The sequence below is a fragment of the Myxocyprinus asiaticus genome, chromosome 32, assembly GCF_019703515.2.
Source record: "Myxocyprinus asiaticus isolate MX2 ecotype Aquarium Trade chromosome 32, UBuf_Myxa_2, whole genome shotgun sequence".
NCBI classification, from domain to species: domain Eukaryota; kingdom Metazoa; phylum Chordata; class Actinopteri; order Cypriniformes; family Catostomidae; genus Myxocyprinus; species Myxocyprinus asiaticus.
In genome coordinates, this window is record NC_059375.1 from 22,113,726 (window position 1) to 22,134,820 (window position 21,095).

Here is a 21,095-nt window from a genome sequence, read left to right on the forward strand (position 1 = left end):
TATTCACTATTAACTATAAAAAATTATGCGTTTAATGATGATTACAAATTTTAATCGACTGATAGCACTAATTCATACAGAACATATATATGTATATATATGTAAATACAAAATGTGGAAAAACAATTGATGGGGTCTGAATACTTTCTGAATGCACTGTGTATATACATATATATATATATAGTTTCTCAGTGGAAAAATAGCCGTCCAAGCGTCCTATTTCGCTGTAGCTGGTGCACAAGAGTCTTTCACTATAGAAACCGCAATCTCCTCCACCATTTTGTCCTCTCCAATATGGAAAGTGGAAAGAGGTAAACGCCTTGAGTTTGTGTAATTAATCAGTCTGTTGTGTCTCTCATCTGTGATAAGTCTTAATGCTGACTAACTTCAAGTCACAACTGGCTAATATTACACACAAAAATGGTCTTTTGCCTCCACCTGCTGGCTAAAATATGTAATGTCACAAAATTAAATGTAAAGAGACATACACTATATTGCCAAAAGTATTCGCTCACCCATCCAAATAATTGAATTCAGGTGTTCCAATCTCTTCCATGGCCACAGGTGTATAAAATGAAGCACCTAGGCATGCAGACTGCTTCTACAAACATTTGTGAAAGAATGGGCCGCTCTCAGGAGCTCAGTGAATTCCAGCATGGTACTGTGATAGGATGCCACCTGTGCAACAAGTCCAGTCATGAAATTTCCTCGCTACTAAATATTCCACAGTCAACTGTCAGTGGTATTATAACAAAGTGGAAGCGATTGGGAATGACAGCAACTCAGCCACGATGACAGAGCGGGGTCAGCGGATGCTGAGGCGCATAGTGCGCAGAGGTTGCCAACTTTCTGCAGAGTCAATCGCTACAGACCTCCAAAGTTCATGTGGCCTTCAGATTAGCTCAAGAACAGTGCATAGAGAGCTTCATGGAATGGGTTTCCATGGCCGAGCAGCTGCATCCAAGCCATACATCACCAAGTGCAATGCAAAGCATCGGATGCAGTGGTTTAAAGCACGCCGCCACTGGACTCTAGAGCAGTGGAGACGCGTTCTCTGGAGTGACGAATCACGCTTCTCCATCTGGCAATCTGATGGACGAGTCTGGGTTTGGCGGTTGCCAGGAGAACGGTACTTGTCTGACTGCATTGTGCCAACTGTGAAGTTTGGTGGAGGGGGGATTATGGTGTGGGGTTGTTTTTCAGGAGCTGGGCTTGGCCCCTTAGTTCCAGTGAAAGGAACTCTGAATGCTTCAGCATACCAAGAGATTTTGGACAATTCCATGCTCCCAACTTTGTGGGAACAGTTTGGGGATGGCCCCTTCCTGTTCCAACATGACTGCGCACCAGTGCACAAAGCAAGGTCCATAAAGACATGGATGAGCGAGTTTGGTGTGGAAGAACTTGACTGGCCTGCACAGAGTCCTGACCACAACCCGATAGAGCACCTTTGGGATGAATTACAGCGAAGACTGCGAGCCAGGCCTTCTCGTCCAACATCAGTGTCTGACCTCACAAATGCGCTTCTGGAAGAATGGTCAAAAATTCCCATAAACACACTCCTAAACCTTGTGGAGAGTCCCAGAAGAGTTGAAGCTGTTATAGCTGCAAAGGGTGGGCCGACGTCATATTAAACCCTATGGATTAAGAATGGGATGTCACTTAAGTTCATATGCATCTAAAGGCAGATGAGCGAATACGTCTGGCAATATAGTGTATCTCTAAACACATCTGCACTGCTCTTATACTTTAGTTTAGAACGGCACGAACACAAGCGGAGTGATACACACAGTGAAGCCTCCAAGTGATGGTGTGAGACCATCAGTACTCATGGAACGTCTCTCATCCAATCAGATTCGAGGACCGGAACTAACTGTTGTATATTGTGATGATGAGGAGAGCGGAGCTGGGCCGTGACTACGCACGCCCGGCCCCCAATTGGGCTAATCAGCCGAGGAGAGGGATAAGTGCAGAGGAACGCGGCAGTTCGAGAGAGAGAGAGCCACACGCAGCTGCCGTGTGTGTATTTGTGTGTGTCTTTTTGTTTAAATTGAATATTATTTTGACTGTTCAGCCGGTTCCCACCTCCTCCTTTCCCATTTTAACCTTGTTACATTGGTGCCGAAGCCCGGGAATGAGAAGGGATGCACTGTCGTGGAGTCCTCGCCACTGCCATCCACCCAAAGGAGCAGCCGCGGCCATCCGCCGGGGGACGGAGCGGTGGAGCTGCTGCCAGGGGCGGAAGAGTTCCCTACTGGCCACCGAAACACGGAGGGGCGTTCCATCCACCAGGGGTCGGAGGACTGGCTCCAGTCCGGCCGGAGAAGAGCGGCTGTCATCCGCCAGATGGTGGAGGAGTGATCGAGGACCAGGTGACGGCGTGTCTGGGAACCGGCAAGCAAGTTTTTTTCTCTCTCTCCTCTCTCTCTCTCTCACTGTCGCTCCACCTTGCCTTTTCCCTCTCCTCTCCTCTTTATTTCCCCCTCCCCTCATCCACCTCCCCAGCCCTAGAGAGGTGGGGAAAACCTTTAATGAAAACCTGGTCCAGAGCCCTCAGGACCTCAGACTGGGCTGAAGGTTCACCTTCCAACAGGACAATGACCCTAAGCACACAGCCAAGACAATGCAAGAGTGGCTTAGGGACAACTCTGTGAATGTCCTTGAGTGGCCCAGCCAGAGCCTGGACTTGAACTCTGTCGAACATCTATGGAGAGACTTGGCTGTTCACAGACGGTCCCCATTAAACCTGACAGAGCTTAAGAGGATCTGCAGAGAAGAATGGCAGAAAATCCCCAAATCCAGGTGTGAAAAGCTTGTCACATCATACCCAAAAAGACTTGAGGCTGTAATCGCTGTTAAAGGTACTTCAACTAAATACTGAGTTAAGGGTCTGAATACTTATGTCAATGTGATGTTTCAGTTTTTTCTTTTTAATAAATTTGAAAAGTTATATATATAAAAAAAAATCAGGTTTATATATATATATATATATATATATATATATATATATATATATATATATATATATATATATATATATATATTGAGGCATAATCTACAATCACGTTTTCATCAAGCTGCACAATGATGACTTACAGACATCACAGCTTAATTTTCTGCTACAGCATAATTTTCTTTAAAGCTACTTTGAAACAATGTGTGTTGTGAAAGCGCTATACAAATAAAAATTACTTTACAGTTCATGTAAATTAACTGATTAAATAAATTATTCCTGTATTTAGAGTTGGGAACTAAATTCATTCAAGTTTGTCGGTTCTTTCATACGGTTCATTTTAATGAACTTGTTCACATAAATGATTCACTGATTCATTTGAGCCCCACACAGCCTTGAAGGGACTTTACCTTCTGAAGAGAAGTATTTAGTAAATTGCAGCTGGTTATCACTACATGTATATCTCAATTCAGATAAATAAAATAGGGAGTTTAAAAAAAAAATACTATAAATTTATGTTCAATTGAATGTTTTCACTCTACTTGTTTAATCCATTCAAAAATGAACCATGGTTTGACTTAAGTAATATTGTAGTAACCATGACAGTAGTAACTGTCTACTTTTTTTTTTTTTTTTTTTTTTTTTGGGCAGAAACCATGGTTTTGATACAATTAATGATGGTTTTACTACAGTAATACTGTATATCTATATAGTAATCATGGTTTTCCTCTAGCAACCATGACTGTAGTAACTAAGGTTAATTTTGTGGTTACTATGGATTTATTACAGATATCATGGTTAAACTATGTTTACTGTGGTAAAAACATGTTATTTTCCATAACTATCTGGTGATATTATTGAGAACTAAATAATGTCTTCTGATTTAAATAACTTCAGTGTAGATAACTACTTTTAGCTTATTAGCTTGTAGTGTTGCTAACTACTTTTTTTAAAAGAGTGTATTTTAACTACTTAATGTTATGAGTAGCTTGTAGCTTGGAAAGGTAGTTTTAATGTAGCTTCCCCAACAGTGCAAAGCAGGATCAACTGTTGCATGTCACCAAGCAACGCCCTGACTGTCAGCAAGAATACACTGACAAGTTGAATTATACAAACAGTGCCAAACAGGTTCCACTGCTGTTATATGAAATATCAGCACTCTTGGAAAGCACTTGTCAGAATTACGTTTCCCAAATCATCGTTTGCCAACTATGGTCGCAAGTTCCATCATTACCATCATAGTTCAATGATTTGGTGTTTTCCGAATTCGTAGTTGCAACGAACATTCGCAAATGGCATCCTGAAGTCTTTAATTTTGTCAAGACTTTGAACACGTTCACTGTACATTACTGTGGTATGCACTTGTGCCTGCTTTAGTTAGCTGTACATTACTGGTGTCTCGCTGGTGCTGCTGGTCTAACTGATGAACTTGAGAATTGTCCCAGAATAGCAGATAATAAAACAATCTGATGCTTTATTTAAAATGGCTTAACATAGTAACTGTGCAAATTAGTGGTATCAGCTAAGTATAGAGACTAGTAATTTCAAAGTTTTTGCAAACAATGAAACAATAAAACAATGAACAAGAGTTAATGAACGAAGACTGAATGATAGTTAAAAAATATTAAAATTGGAGTAAGAAAAATGAACAATTAAATAAATGAAAAAAAATTTGTATTAACAGCTAAATGCTCATTAAAACTAATGCTATAGCGCCACTGAGCTTTCTGAAAATTATCTCTGTTGAATGCTTTTCCGATCGCAAAATTTACCAGAAAATATGAAAGCTATTTGTTTTCTGAAGTAAACATGATCATATCCTCTAAATGTGCACACTGTGTGGACTAAAAGTTCTAATGGATATTGTTTATTGAAGCATATTTAGCAGAGCTTGCATGATTGAACAGGTATGTGCTTATAATATTGTTTATTACAAATCATATAAGTTGCATTTTGATTTTGTATGCTTTGATGTGTTCTCCTTACAGTATCATTTTTTTAATGGTAATGTAAAGATTAAATAAGAATTGAAAATCTGATAAAAGTACATACACTTTCCTGGTGTATATTCTCCTTTTTTCAGCTCCTGATCTTTAGGAACTGCCATATCTCCATTACATATCTCATTTAACCTGCCACATGTCGGAAATGGAAGAAAAATATTTAATTATAACGATTATAATTATACTATAACAATTATACAAATTATAATATAATATAATATAATATAATATAATATAATATAATATAATATAATATAATATAATATAATACCAGCACTGTGTAAATGAGCTATTATAACTTGATATCCACAGAAGTTATTACTCCACCCCCTGCGTAACATCATTATTATATTGTTGAATCAATGTGGGTTGAATGATGGATGTGCGACATAGACATAGACGCAGTCATGACTAGCTTGTTAATTTCTCCACTAATGCATCGCACTATGGTTGTTAATCAGTGAGTTACGTAGTTGTACGGGAAACACACCCCAGATTAGAGGACTGGAACAAACTTGTATTACTGATTTATATCAAGTAAAATTATTGAAGTAACAAATTACTATCTCAGCTGGTCCACGGAGTAGTTCTCCTCTTGGATCCCTTTCTTATTGCAATTATTGTGGTGAAAGTAACATATAGCCTTTAAAATCATAAACCTATTACTTTACATTCCAAAAACGAATCAAAAGTTTACCACCACTCTGGAATCTATGCGCACTTCTCTAATGAAGAAAATCTTTTTTTTTTTTTTTTTTTTTTTTTTTTTGTGCCAATACGGCCTCAGGCTTGCTGTTAGCAAGCTTTGGGCATAAGCTTTGAAGCAACCTGTCAAACACTTCATGACTTTTGACAAGTGCAGTTCTCATCACATGTTTATAACCTGCGAAACATCAGGACTGTCAAAGCTCGCCTGAACATTACTTAACCAGTACTCATGTGTGGAGTCACAACAGTGCTCACTCAGCATGTTGCATAAATATACATCTGCGGTTTACATCACGGGGGCACTAGTAATTAAATGAATAAAAGCTTTCGGATAGCCACTGAGACAGTAATTAGATGTTTATTTGGACAACAGACAGATATCTCTACAGGACCTATAAGCATCAGAGGATATGTCTAATTTTAGGCCTTATTCTAACCTATTAATATTCCTGCACTGTAAAAAATGTCCATAATGGTAAAAGACTGTAAAAATGCTACAGTAAAAAAACATAAACTGGTTAACGAATAGTTACCGCAGAATATATGTATTTTTTTTTTCTTCATATATTTAAAAAGACAATACATATCCTATTAGTTCAGTTAGGAAACTCTATGCGGTGCAGGTTGATATGCCCGGTTCCCGACACGCCTCTTCCCTAAACAATCAAGAGTTGTTAACCCTCTGTCAAATCATTTATAAGCAGGCACTCTCCTCTACAGCTTCGACTACAGTCCAACAGCAGTGGTATATGGTATTCTCCCTCCACCTCCCCAGCTCCCCCTGTCTAGATCTGCTTATGGGGGGTATCTGTTGTGTCAGTAGCAGCTGCATATCAACAGCAGCAGTGTATTGGGTACAGTGTATCATGCAGTGTGTTAAGCAGCAGCAGCACCAGCAGCTGCTGCTTGCGTAAGCAGATCTAGTCTGCCAAGACCAAACCTACTCTCAATAACATTTACACAATAAACTATTCTGTCAAATCTACTCGAGAGTTGTCCTAACTGAAATGTAGTTTTACGGTAAAATGTTGTAAAAAATTACATTTTTTAGATGTTAAAAGTATATTAAGTATAATTAATGGTTAAAATGTATATTATGTTTAACAAGAGAGTACATGTACTTTTTACAGAAAATTATTGTTAAAATTACGGTAAAAAAGTAACCGGGCGTTCACAGAATTCCCTGCGTGACCCATTACATTTAATTATATTTCATGGGAATAGTTATGTTTCTTCTTAATTTTAATATCAGTTATGTACTATGGGGTGTTCTGTGTTATATTTGATGGAGTTTAGTTAATGTATATTGCATAAACTTTAATTTCACATGTGCTACACTGATGGTGTTAAGTGATTGTGTGAGTGACACTGAGCACTGTCTCTACATGCTTATTGATCATTGCTCCTATTGATGAACTTCATGTCATCATGTGCCCTTCTGTAATTACTATGGTGATTAACAATACATTATAAAGTGAAAAGCAGATTTTTACAGTTTCAGAAGGTTAATATATTAAGTTTATCATTTAATAATATAAACGACGGTACTACACCGTAAAATATACCATAAAAACTACAGTTTTAAACTGTTAAATTTACAGGTTGTTCTGTAAAGTTGTTTACATTTTTACTGTATTTTTTCCATAATTATTCTGGCAACCACAGCTGCCAGTTTTGTTTTGTTTTTTGTAAAAACAACAGGATTTTTTTTACAGTGTGTGATGCTGATAGAATTACATTTATACAACAGTTGCACCGGTCCTCTAATCTGACATTCCAAGAGTGCAGTTATTACAATATATACTGTACAATTGCAGCTTACCACTATTTACAGTGTAGGGAACAATAGTTAAACATTTGTGATCTTTGTTTCAAAATAAGCTTCCTGTGACTTTATAATTTTACAGTAAAACTGAAGTCCTTGAGATCCCCCTGTGGAAAGTGTTATCAGTACTGCAAAGTGGAGAAGCATGGATAAAGACAAAGCACTTGAGTCTTATAAAGAGATATGTGGTTAACCAAGCACCAAGATGGTGATCTGAGGGTCATTTCTCCTCACTACAAAGTGCTTATCAAACTGCCCTTGCTTCTTGTACAACAGAACACTACACTTACACAAGCAACTAAACCCAAATATTTCTAATGTGTAGTGGGACATTACGTCAGAATAATTCAATTCGGCATGCCACGTTTCTAGTTCTCCGAGTACGAAATAATAAATGTATTACATATAAATTACGCATTTGAAAGCGTAAAAAATATGTCCATATTTTCCAAAAATATAAACCCGTGGATGTGTTAATAACTATTTATAGAATATGCTTTGAATCAACAAACCAAAGCTTTCAGCAGAGGGCAGGGATTAGCTCAACAAAGATGCCAATTGCCATGGCAACCAATTCATTCACTGGCAGGCAGGTTATTATAGATGTGCATTATAAAACTCACACACAATCAGTGTGAAATGTGTGAAAAGTTCACTCTCTCTATCAAATACCAAAAGAGAAATTCATTTCCCAACCAATTTCTTTCCAATAACCTGAAAAACAAATGGCTCAAAAATTAAACTATGAGCTTTTTATTTGTTAGTCTGGTGATACTGGTTAAAAAGTTTGTTTAAAATATGTGAATTTTTTTTTGCTTAAGTGATGAAAAAACCTTTAAAAATTAATAAAAACAATAACAGGATCTGTCTTCCAAAATAAAGCAATTAAATGCAGGGTCAGTGACTATTTTTACTCACTTCCACCAATTTTTTTTGTGCAAAAATCAAAAATTATTCATTGACCAACAAAAATCATCAATTAAACATATTTGTAAATTAAAATTATGTTTAACTATAAACATTAGATCAATTTACAATGAGGTTGTATTTTTTTTAACATTAGTTAACTACTTTAGTTAGATGAACCAACAATGAACAATACTTTCAAAACAATTATTAATCTTGGTTAATGTGAATTTCAGTGTATACTAATACATTTTTTAAATTAAAAGTTGTATGTTATACATATGTTAACATGTTTATAAAGCAATATCACATGAGCAACATTGCTGTATGTCCAGCTATCAGCATGGCTGTGATTCGGCCAGGGGTGTAAAAAGTACTCAGAAATGATAAGAATGGATACTGAATGAAAAAAGTACTCAATTAAAAGTCCAAGTTTCTAGCCAAAAACATACTTGAGTGAAAGTAAAAAATTATTTACATTAAATTGTACTTAAGTATTAAAAGGGTAAAAAGTAACTTTTTCCTAGCTAGAATGAAATCAAGAGAGGAGATTGTGTGAAAGAGGATTGTGTTGTTAAATTCAATTGTTTTTATAAGTCGCCTTTTTACTGTCTCCGACGACTGTCATATTTCACCCCCACTGGCATTTGCAACCTGGTCATAGACTCGTTACAATAACTACATTTTTGCAAAATGATTTTTATGTAGCCTGTTGTATGTAACACATCAATTTCCTGGTGAAATGAACACTAGAGGCGCTAAAACAACATTGACTTTTATCCCCTTTCACTCAAATCACGAGTAAAACGACAACACTTTTCGCCCTGTTCCTCACAAAATACTATCTTATGACGTATAACACTTTTACTATAGCACATGACTCACTTTAACATTTGAATTACATAATCAACTACATTTACAAGCTTGTTTAAGTGTGATCAAATTGCAGTGAAGCTCAACTGATAATGTTGCATATGTGATACAAAGGACCGAGTTACAAGTCCTGAAGAGCACATGAGTCGACACGTGAGCCAAAAGTGTCAAAGAAGCACCACAAAATGATGTGGTTGCTTCAAAAATTTTGTTTTTTGTGTCACATTTGCTTTTTCTGACACTATCGGTTAGGTTTAGGTTTAAGGTTTAGGGCAGGGAGGTAGGTTTTGTTGATTTAAATCTCGATAGAACATTAACCTTAAAAATCTAATCTGTTCGGGAGAACATTGCACTCGCTTTTAGCGCCCCACAGTGAACATTTCACTTCGGAACTGCCCTGAGACGTGTAATGAACCACATAATTTTATTTTGCATAAATGTTGCCACAGTCACGCAGTGTTCCTTGCATGGGAGAAGGCACTCAAGAATTGCGATGTCAAAGCACCCAGCCCCTTGAGACATAGAGAAAGATAAAAAAAATCAAATCAAGCTTTGAGGAAAGTTAGTAATGTTGTTGGTTTTGTTGTTTTCTGAGGTTTGCTACCAAACCTTGCTGTTGAGCAGATGGATGAATTCAATAGAATTCATAATTATTAATTACTCAGATTCCATCATTTTTATTATCATTATAATCATTATTATCATTGCTGGTTTTATAGTTCTATTATAATTAATAATTACCTAACAAAAACAACAACAATAATTCAGCAAATAGGGAGTAGAAATTCATAGATATGATTTAAATATGAAGGCAAGTGTAGAAATAAATGGCATGTACACATTTAATTACAAAAGCCTTTTGTTTTTATATATACAGTATATTTGCATCGTGAATGATAATTTCATAACTGTCCAATCTGTAAAAGTAGCATGCGTTTAGAATAAACTTTAGGACAAAAACCATAAGTGTTTCTCACTTTGTGTTCATAATTTTGAATGAATACATCACATTCAGTCGGATGGTCACATTCAGTCTACGTAATCGAACAAATGTTTCAGTGTATCTCAAAGCTCAAATTAGATTTGAATTCTGCCTCTGCAGATGGACAGAACTCCATACAGCCTCCGTGCGAGACTCCATTTGAAATGGCTGACCTCTGGTCTGTCATCTGTCATTTGTCAAGGCGGCTTCAGTCAAGTAAGATGAAAGAAAATGATCTACAAAAATGTAATGAGTATTTTTAAAGTTTAAATAAAATTGTAAGGAGTAAAAAGTACTATACAAGTAAACTGTCAAATAGTAAAAGTACAAGTATTTCGTTTAAATTGGACTCGAGTAAAGTACAAATTCCCAAGAATAATAATACTTAAGTATAATACAATGAAAACCGTGTGTCCAACACATCACACATAATTCCCTGAATCTCCAAATAGAATTCCTGTATTTTAACACATCCCCAAAAAACATGGGTTATGTCCCCATCTTCTGATTGGCATCACCAATAGGTGGGTGTGTCTTTAAGACCAAGTCTATACAATCTAGAGGGGGTCCAATCTAATCGATTCAAAATCTTAAATTGCATCAGACGCACCCTTGAATCTCTAGATGCAGACTTGATGTTTTTTAGAATCTTAGCCCACACTCCCTCCTCCAGTACCAAATTTAAATCTCTCTCCCATAATCTCTTGAGAGAAGTTGAAGCTCCATCCCTCAGACTCTGAATTAACAGGGAGTAATACACTGATGCCTCATGACCTTTTCCAAAAGCAGTTATCACCACTTCTAGAGTATCTGCCCTTTTAGGGGGGTGTATGCTACTCCCAAAAATAGTACAGAGCAGGTGGCGCAGCTGTAAGTACCTGAAGAACTGAGATCTAGGAATCCTGAAATGTTGGACCAAATTTTCAAACGATCTCAACCCACCACTCTTATATAGGTCAACGAGTGTATTAACACCCCTCACAATCCACTACGACCAGCAGAAAGGGGACTCACCAATATGCAACTTTGGGTTTAGCCATATGCTCGAGGCAACATTTAAATAAATGTCTGAATTGAACACTTTGGACACTTTTGACCATAGCGCGTGCAGATGCGAGATAACGGGGTGCGACTTAACTTCTCCAATTAGTTTAATAGAAAGGCTTTGTAATAGTAAAATAGGGGCAATAACTTTCTGTTCAATTCCAAACCAGGGAGGGGCTCTCTCAGGTGGAAGTGACCAATGAGCTAAATGTCTGAGACCGAATGCATAATAATAAAACAAAATCTTGGGTAGGCCTAGCCCACATTTGTCAATCGGTCTATGTAACTTGTTGAAATGTAACCTGGGACGCTTTCCGTTCCAAATGAAGGACTTCGCTATACTATCAAATTGCTTGAAATAAGAGAGGGGGACATCTACAGGAAGAGATTGTAGTAGGTAGTTGAATTTTGGAATACAATTAATTTTAATAACATTAACCTTTCCAATCATCGATAAATGTAATGAAGCCCACCTGCCCACATCACTCGAAAACCTTTTGTAAGGGGGTTAGAGGGAAAGGAGGAGGCGAGAACCGGCTTGAGAATATAAATAATAGTTTAATAATAAACTTAAACAAAAACACACAAACATAGACACACACAGGGCAGCTGCCTGTAATTCTCTCTCTCTTGAACTGTCGTCCACGGCCGCCTTTATTCCTCGCACGCCCCATCAGCCTGATTGGGGACCGGGCATGCGTCATTCCACCCTGGCCCCGCCCTCCTAGACTCTACACCTTTTTATTAAAGGGTCAAAATTAACTCTGACTAAATCACATAATTTTGCTAGGAATAAAATGCCCAAATACTTAATGCCCTGTTTGGGCCATTGAAAGGCGCCCGGTTGAAAAGCCGTTACTGGGCAGTACGCTGTCAGAGCCAAAGCTTCGGATTTAGACCAATTAACTCTGTATTCATAAAATTTAGAAAAGGAATTAATAATTCTTTGGAGGCAAGGCATAGATCTAGTGGGGTCAGAGATGAATAATAAAATATAATCTGCGTAAAGTAAAAGCTTATGCGCCACACCTCCTGCCACCACCCCTGGAAAATCATCCTCCTTTCCTATCACGGCTGTTAACGGTTCCAGGGCAGGACAGAACAATAATGGGGAAAGAGGGCAACCCTGCCAGGTGCCCCTATTCAGAGTAAAATAATCTGAAATTAATCCATTTGTTTGTACCGCCGCTACAGGGTGTCTATAAAGTAACTTAATCCATCCAATAAAAGTATTTCTGAACCCGTATATTTCCAACATCTTAAAAAGATAATCCCATTCTACCATATCAAACGCCTTTTCGGCATCAAGTGAGATGGCAGCGACTGGAGTCTGATCATTCACCACTGACCACATGATATTAATGAGACGCCTAATGTTGTCAGAAGAGCTGTGGCCCTGGATAAACCCCACCTGATCTATATGTATAAGAGATGTCATAACTTTACTTAATCATTTAGCCAGAATTTTTGTCAACATTTTTACTTCTAGCTGGATCAGGGAAATTGGACGGTAACTTTTACACTCGCTTGGATCTTTGTCCTTTTTACGAATCAGACTGATCCAGGCTTGTGTCATGGTTGGCGGAAGCTTTTTTCCGTATAATCTTCTAACAAAAGTGGAGCCAGTTCTGTAGTATAAGATCTAAAAAATTCTTTTTTCAGCCATCTGGCCCCAGAGACTTGCCTGTAGGCAGGGCCTTAATTACCTCATCAAGCTCCTCCAAGGTTATCTGAGATTCAAGATCATTTTTTTTTTGCTCAGTTGTCAATTTAGGGAGTTCTAATGGTTCCACAAAGTTCCTAATATCTTCATCAGTAGACGAAGACGTGGAACTATAAAGATCAAGATAGAACTCTTTAAAGGCATTATTAATATCAATGGCCGAGGTAAAAATTTCACCACCAGCAGATTTCACTGAGGGAATGGTAGAAAAAGACTCTCTCTGCTTTATATATCTAGCCAAAAGCTTCCCTGCTTTGTCTCCCGAATTCAGCTCTGCCTCTGCACTTTTAATATTCTCTTCCAACTCCATGAGGTCTCGTGCTTTGGATATTTTGGTGAATGAGGCATACTGTATGATCCGACCCTTAAGAATCGCCTTAAGTTCCTCCCAAGCCACGCCCACAGAGGATATTGAGGACCAGTTGGTCTCCATATAAACATTGATTTCAGCCTTTAACATTTGTTGGAAATCAGGATTTTGCAAAAGGGATACATTAAAGCACCAGCTGTATGTTTTCTTTTTCTCCGTATGTGGCAACATCTCTAAACTCACCAGGGTGTGATCTGAGAATAAGATGTTTCCAATTGAGCAATCGACAACAGATGATATGAGGGACTTAGATATAAAAAAAAATCTATTCTTGAATAAATCTTATGGACTGATGAAAAAAATGGATAGTCCCTCCCAGATGGGTTAAAAAGTCTCCAGATATCTGCAAGACCAAGATTTTTACACAACCTGTGAAGCGTCACTGTTGCTCTAGGGGGCTTACACACTTTTGCTTCACTATGATCAAGGACTGAGTCCATCAATAGATTAAAGTCTCCTCCCAATATTATATCATGAGTGGTGCCAGCGGCTTGCAACATCTCTTCAAGATCTATAAAAAAGCCCTTATCATCAGCGTTAGGTGCGTAAATATTAGCCAAAATCAACCTTTGCCCCTGAATTTCTGCTAAAACAATAATGACTCTTCCTATTTTATCTTTAATCTGTTTGAGAAATTTGAATTGTAAATGTTTATTTATCAGTATAATGACCCCTCTGCTCTTACTTGAGCCAGCGCTAAAGAAAACATGTCCACCCCATATCTTCCCAATTTTTTCAGCTTCCTGAGGAGAAAGATGCGTTTCTTGAAGAAACACTATATCATATTTTTTGTGCACTTAAGAAAATAAATAACTTTCCTTCTTTTTATGGGGTGCCCCAACCCATTCACATTCCATGTGGAGAGAGATAACCTACTCATAATAACATTTTACATTTTGATATAATAGAAAAAATAAATCGTGTGTCAAAAACAAGATTATACAGACCACATTCAAACATTATTGCAACAATCAAACCCCGAACTTCCCCCGAACAAAACAAACAGAAAAAGAAAAATGTGCGCATTAACACCGCACACGACAGCGCCAACCGGTGTCAATCCCTCTAAACTCAAAAGGTGTGCATGCGAGAGCCCCCGTGACAACTTTGCCATCGGAATGCTCAAGTCCGGTGCTTCTGCACAAATTTTGTGAAGCAAAATTACATAACAGAAAATACTTTGTAAAAACAGACCCCAGCCAATAGGCAGAATAAACAGAAAGAACATGTAGTTCCCTATCTGTCACTCACTTGACGTTGTGTCGATGTAGTGACACTAGGGGTCACTTTTGGGAGTCCAAAACACCTCTGATCTTTTGAAAAAAGGCCAATGAGAATTGACGAGTGGAATTTGCATGCCACACTCCCGGACATACGGGTATAAAAGGAGCTGGTATGCAACCACTCATTCAGATTTTCTCTTCGGAGCCGAGCGGTTGCATTCAGTGCACTGAATACAATTCCTCTTAAAAGAACTCACCTCGTTAAAGACTGCTGGATTTGACGGCACATTTCAGCGGCTTCTCCCACTCTGTTCCTGTGCAGTGCAGAGAACGCCACTGGGCGCTTTGGCAGAGCAAAAAAAAAGAGTATATTCTGAAAAGAGTATATTTTCCATTCATAAAAGAGCGGCACACACGGAATGTCTTTTTAAAGATGCCTTTCCATTTGTGTGTTATTCCTGGTTGCGGTCGCTATCTCTCCGCTTCTGATGCCACGATCGCTGTCTTACGTGTCTGGGCGCTGCTCACGCAGAGACATCGTTTGTGGATGGATCATGTCCTTATTGCAAGAACATGACCATGGCAATGTTGCGGTCACGTCTTGCATTCGTAAGAAAGCAAGGCACCCCAGCGGCTCCCCGCCTCGGTCCTTCTACCTACTGGTATGAGGCCGTGCCGGTTAACACTGGGGGGCGATTTGGGGACCTCAATGGGACCACCTCTGCTGGGTATCCCCCCACGGACCTCCCATTCCCCAGCACGCTCGCTTGCCCCGATCGGGCTCTCAGGCGAGATCGCCGGCTCGTCTCAGGGCGGGTTCGACATCTCGTCCGGCACCCCGGAAGATGATGAGTTATTGAGCGCAGCATCGGAGAGCGGGCTTGTCCGGTCTGATGCTGAGGCTTCGACTTGGCTTTCTTCTTTCGCTGACGCGGAAATGACGGACATGCTTTCCCGGGCGGCTGCAAGCGTCGGGCTAGAGTGGAACCCTACGCTCTCCCCTGAACCCTCGCGGCTCGATGATTGGTTCCTGGGCTCCAGTTCCTTTCTTCCCAGAAGTGCATGAGGAGCTGACAAGATCGTGGGAGGCACCTTTTACTGCCCGGTCCTGATCTTTCAGCTCCCCCGCTCTCGCTACCCTTGATGGCGGAGCGGCCAGGGGGTATTCAGTGATCCCCCAGGTGGAAAAGTTGCTCACGGTGCACTTAGGTCCGCAGAGCGCTGCCACCTGGCACGGGCGCCCGAAGCTCCCGTCCAAGGCCTGTAGGTTTACGTCGTCTCTGATGGCTAAGGCCTATGGTGCCGCTGGGCAAGCCGCCTCCGACCTGCACGCCATGGCTCTCCTGCAAGTACACCAAGCCAAGGCGCTAAAAGAACTGCATGAGGGTAGTTCTGACCCAGGATTGATGCAGGAACTGCGCTCGGCGACCGACCTCGCTCTCCGGGCGATGAAGGTCACAGCACGGTCTCTTGGGCAGGCGATGTCCACTTTCGTGGTCCAGGAGCTCCACCTCTGGCTCAACTTGGTTGAGATGCGAGAGACTGACAAGGCACGGTTCCTTGATGCCCCATCTCCCAGGTTGGCCTGTTTAGCGACACCGTCGAGGACTTTGCCCAGCAGTTCTTGATGGTGAAGAAGCAGATGGAGGCTATAAAGCACATCTTTCCCCGGTGCGGGTCAAGATCCCACACCCCGTCTGCTCGTTACCAAGGGCGTCTCCCTGCAGCAACATCTCCGGCTCTGCCGCTGCCTGCCCCCATGGCCCGGCCCCAGCGTGCACCCCATCACAGGAAGCAGACACCACCCGTCTCACGGCCGGCCTCCAAGAATCCGAGGAAGGCTTCGAAGCGCTCCTGAGACGGTGGACCCCCCCGCCCCTGTGCGCCCAGCTGTGGCACGAATACCCCCACATGGGATTAGTGCCGATGGACCACGGGGACGAGACTCCTCCTCCCCCCTCCTCGGCCAATCTCATGGTGGGCGGCAGGAGCCAGGTAAGTGCTTCAATGTCCGCCCTGCCGTGAGGCCCCACCCACCGGTACGTCCAACACGATTATCCCCTTGGTCCCCCTCGCCCGGAGTTGGATGCATGGCTCGTGCTTTCAAACCCGTCGCGATAGCTGACCCTGACCGTCTGACTCGGCTACGTGATTCAGTTCGCCAGGCGCCCGCCCAGGTTCAGCTGCGTCTGTTTCACCTCAATGACAGGCAAGAATGCCGCTACCTTGCATGCAGAGATCACGGCCCTCCTGAGAAAGGGCGCGATAGAGCCTGTCCCTCCAGCTGAGATGAGGAAAGGGTTCTACAGCCCTTACTTCATCGTACCAAAGAAAGGTGGTGGGTTGCGCCCAATCTTGGACCTGCGAGTATTGAACTGGGCTTTGCACAGACTCCCGTTCAAGATGCTGATGCAAAAATGCATTCTAGCGAGCGTCCGACATCTAGATTGGCTCGCGGTGGTAGACCTGAAGGACACGTACTTCCACGTCTCGGTCCTACCTTGACCCACTGGCCCGGGCCCTAGCCAGTGGTGCCTCTTTGGCAGACATCTGCATAGCAGTGGCCTGGGCAACACCCAACACCTTTGCGAGGTTCTACAATCTCCGGGTTGAGCCGGTCTCGTCCCGAGTATGAGCAGGTAAGTTCCAGGACAACTGGCTGGGTGTACCACTTGCGCATAGCGCCTTTCCCCTCCCTTGAGGGGAAGACGTGCACTACTCCCAGTAGTGTTCACAGACTGTGATCCCTGGATAACTTTCCTCCTTAGCCCTGTAGCAGTCGAGTTTGCAGAGAAACTCGCTGCTGGCTCAGTAAGTGCGCTAATGAGGCCCCGTACTGAGGTAGGTGCTCCGCATGTGCTGGTTCCCCCGAAGGCAACCCCATGTGATATTTTCCGCAAATCGTTTACCTGTCGGTAAACTGCATCTTCCTTAGGCAGGGGCCCCTCTGCCCCCGGTCACTATGCTTTGTAGAAACTCCTCCCCCTTTGGGTAGGACCTACCATGGGACCTCTCCACATGACATACTTCCGGCAAGGCTTGGTAAAGACCATGTGACGTATTTCCACTCAAAATACCCCCCCCTTCTCTGGGCGGGGTGTGGTCTCCGAGGTGTCTTCTCTTTGGGAGTGACACCCCCCCAACGTGGACACTCATGGATCCCAGTCCGTTAACAAAATTCCACTCTTTTTGGGGAGAAAAAAGAGGGAAAAGAGGCCTCGGCTGGGCTAGCCTGTCCCTATTTGTTGGGCAGTTGACCTGTTCCTGAAGGACCGTTCGACGCTCATAGCAGCATTGGGGGAGGTTATGTGACAGCCTGATGCGCTGGATATGAGGCACACAAAGGTCTGCCCGTCTCGCACCGCTAGTCCATGTAACACAGTTCAGCTAGTTGTGGCGTTTTGTATAGGGACCCCCAGTGTCACTACATCGACACAACGTCAAGTGAGTGACAGATAGGGAACGTCATGGTTACTTTCGTAACCTCCGTTCCCTGATGGAGGGAACGAGATGTTGTGTCCCTCTTGCCACAATGCTGAACTACCCGCTGAAATGGCCAGGACCTTGTCTCGGCTCCTCAGCACAAAACCTGAATGAGTGGTTGCATACCAGCTCCTTTTATACCCGTATGTCCGTGGGAGTGGCATGCAAATTCCACTCGCCAATTCTCATTGGCCTTTTTTCAAAAGATCAGAGGTGTTTCGGGCTCCCAAGGGTGACCCCTAGTGTCATTACATCGACACAACATCTCGTTCCCTCCATCAGGGAATGGAGGTAACGAAAGTAACCATGACGATTCATTCACAGAACTGTCTTGAATGTGTGTTCCTCCACAAAACAAACTCAGCTGATATAAAGCCATTCAGTTTCCTCAGACAGACAAACAATTGTTCAGTGAGCAGCTGTTATGAGTGCAGCAGATGACGTAATCATTCCAATGTCCCGCGAAAATACTCCACAAAAACAAACTCCAGCCAACAGGAGGCATAAGCACAAAGAATGAACAGATTCATCCATAACTGTACTGAAGCAGTGTTATTCCACAAAACAAACTCCAGCCACTAGGCGGAACCAGCACAAAAAAAAAATAAAAAAAAATAAAAAAAAAACTGGCATCCCGGTTCCTCGAATGATCAAGTATGTATTATTCACTCGGAGGTTGCATAAAAAAATACACCATGACTTACTCAGTCAGTCAACTTTATAAAAGACATCCTTTGTGTAGGCATTAAGATATTTTTCAGTCATTCTTAGTATCCATTCTCAATCTGGCCGGGAACTTCAGTGTAAAAGCGATCATCCGTCCATGCAAAAGTTTCTTGAAGGAGTCATGCTACAAAACAAAAGAAAAAAGAAACAAAAAGCCCAGCTTCCTCGGACAGCCAGAGTAAGTAGAGCGAGTTAATCCACTCTGGAGCTACATGAAAAACCCCAAATGACTTACTCACCCATTGTTTTTATAAAAGACAGAGCTTGCTTTGGACACGTAAATACCCTGCGACCATCCTTCATTTCTATTCTCAGTTTGGCTGGAAACATTAGTGCAAAAGCGATCTTCCGTTGATGTAAGAGTTTCTTACATTCCTTGAACCGATCGCGTTTCTCTCGTCGCATTCGCAAAGTCCGGGTACAAGAAAATATTGTAATTCTTCCAAGAAAGCTTTCCTTTGCTCCTCGCCTCGCGCAACACGAGATCTTTATCGGATGATCTCAGACATTTGGCTAGAATTGATCGGGGCCTGTCTCCCTCAGCAGATCTGTGAGCCGGGACTCTGTGAACTCGCTCGATTTCCAGTTTATGGCCTGTTATGTCGAGCAGACTCAGGAAGAGCTCGTCTAGGAATTTCACCATATCTCTGCCTTCTTTATGCTCAGGAATTCCAACAATTCGTATGTTATTCCTTCGGCTCCTATTTTCCAAATCTTCCAGTTTTTCCAAGACTTTTTCCACGACTATTTTGGTCGTAGGCGGATTAATGGATAATTCCCTTTCCGATGATTCCAAATAATTGATTAGTTTCTCAACTTCTGTCACTCTTGTGACCAACTCAGACAATTTAGTTTCCATCGCTGTAATTGATCAATGTATTACAGCGAGATCCTCCAAGTCAGCAACAACCTTCGTCAGCATCACCGAGATGTTGGACAGTTGATGCTGAATTTCATCTCCCGACGTGCCGTCCAAATCGAGTCCCCAGGTCGCAGGGCCGCCAGAGGTTTCATCTTGAGCATGTAAGTGTCTTTTAATGTCTCCAGAGCCAAAGGATTTTGACTTCTTTGCCATGTTTACCTCAAAGAACAAATATGTAACTGGGTGTATCAAATCTCACCGGTTATAAAATGAAATTAATAAAAAAATAACAGCAAAGTGCGCAAAGCGCGTGTTTCACACCTTTGCTTCTCGCATGGCATCACGCCCCCCGCCCCATAGGACCTTATTTTTAAGTGTTAGCAAAATTTCATTTAATACCACCTCCTCCACATGCCAACATTTGATAGAAATTCCCACATGCTGCCCACATCCTGGCATGACATGTAGAATGTCATGGATATGTATATACTGTATGTTATTCTAACCATGTGTAAATCTATTTAAAATTGTTTTAGAACATCCTACAATATAAATATAATCATCATTAAAATAATGATAATGTAAATGTGAATAAAATAGAAATCATGTTATAACATTATTATCAATGATTTCATAAAAGGACTACAACAACAACAAAAAGAGTTCATAACACCCCCAATAAGAGGAATACATCTCATACTCAGATTTTTTTTTATTTTTTTTACATGCACCCTGGTTTTTTACATGTTTGGGCCACTTTAATCATTTGTTTTCTGCATTATTAAACAAAGCTGTATTTATACCTTGCAGAGGTTTTAATCTTTAATGGTACCTTCTTTGTTTCAATATTAATGAAAAGCCTTGTACTAAGTCAGTTGACAGCACTGTGCGTAGAGTGTGGAACATAATAATAAACCAAACATTGGTGTGAGATACTTTTTTTTCCAGAGTCTAGCTACAATATATTGCTTTCTGTCTATCTATATACTGTATATATTTCTATCTGTGGCATTGTTCAGTACTTAATTATGATACAGTGAGGGGCCAGTAGTTCTGTATGCTGATCTTTATTTGCTGCATATTTCAAAATAATCATATCCTGTTGCAGTAAGGAGGGTTTCTCGGGTTGCACAGTTGGTAAATTAACCAAATTAGTCACTGTATTATTGCAGCTGAAACTTATGACTAAAAAGGGTACACTGTAATAACTTTTTTTATTTTATTTTTTGTGGATTTTTCCCCTTTTTCTCCCTGATTTGGAATGCCCATTTCCCAATGCGCTTTTACGTCCTCGTGGTCGCATAGTGATTCGCCTCAATCCAGGTGGCGGAGGACAAATCCCAGTTGCCTCCGCGTCTGAGACCACCAACCCGCACGTTTTATCAAGTGGCTTGTTGAGTACGTTGCCATGGAGACA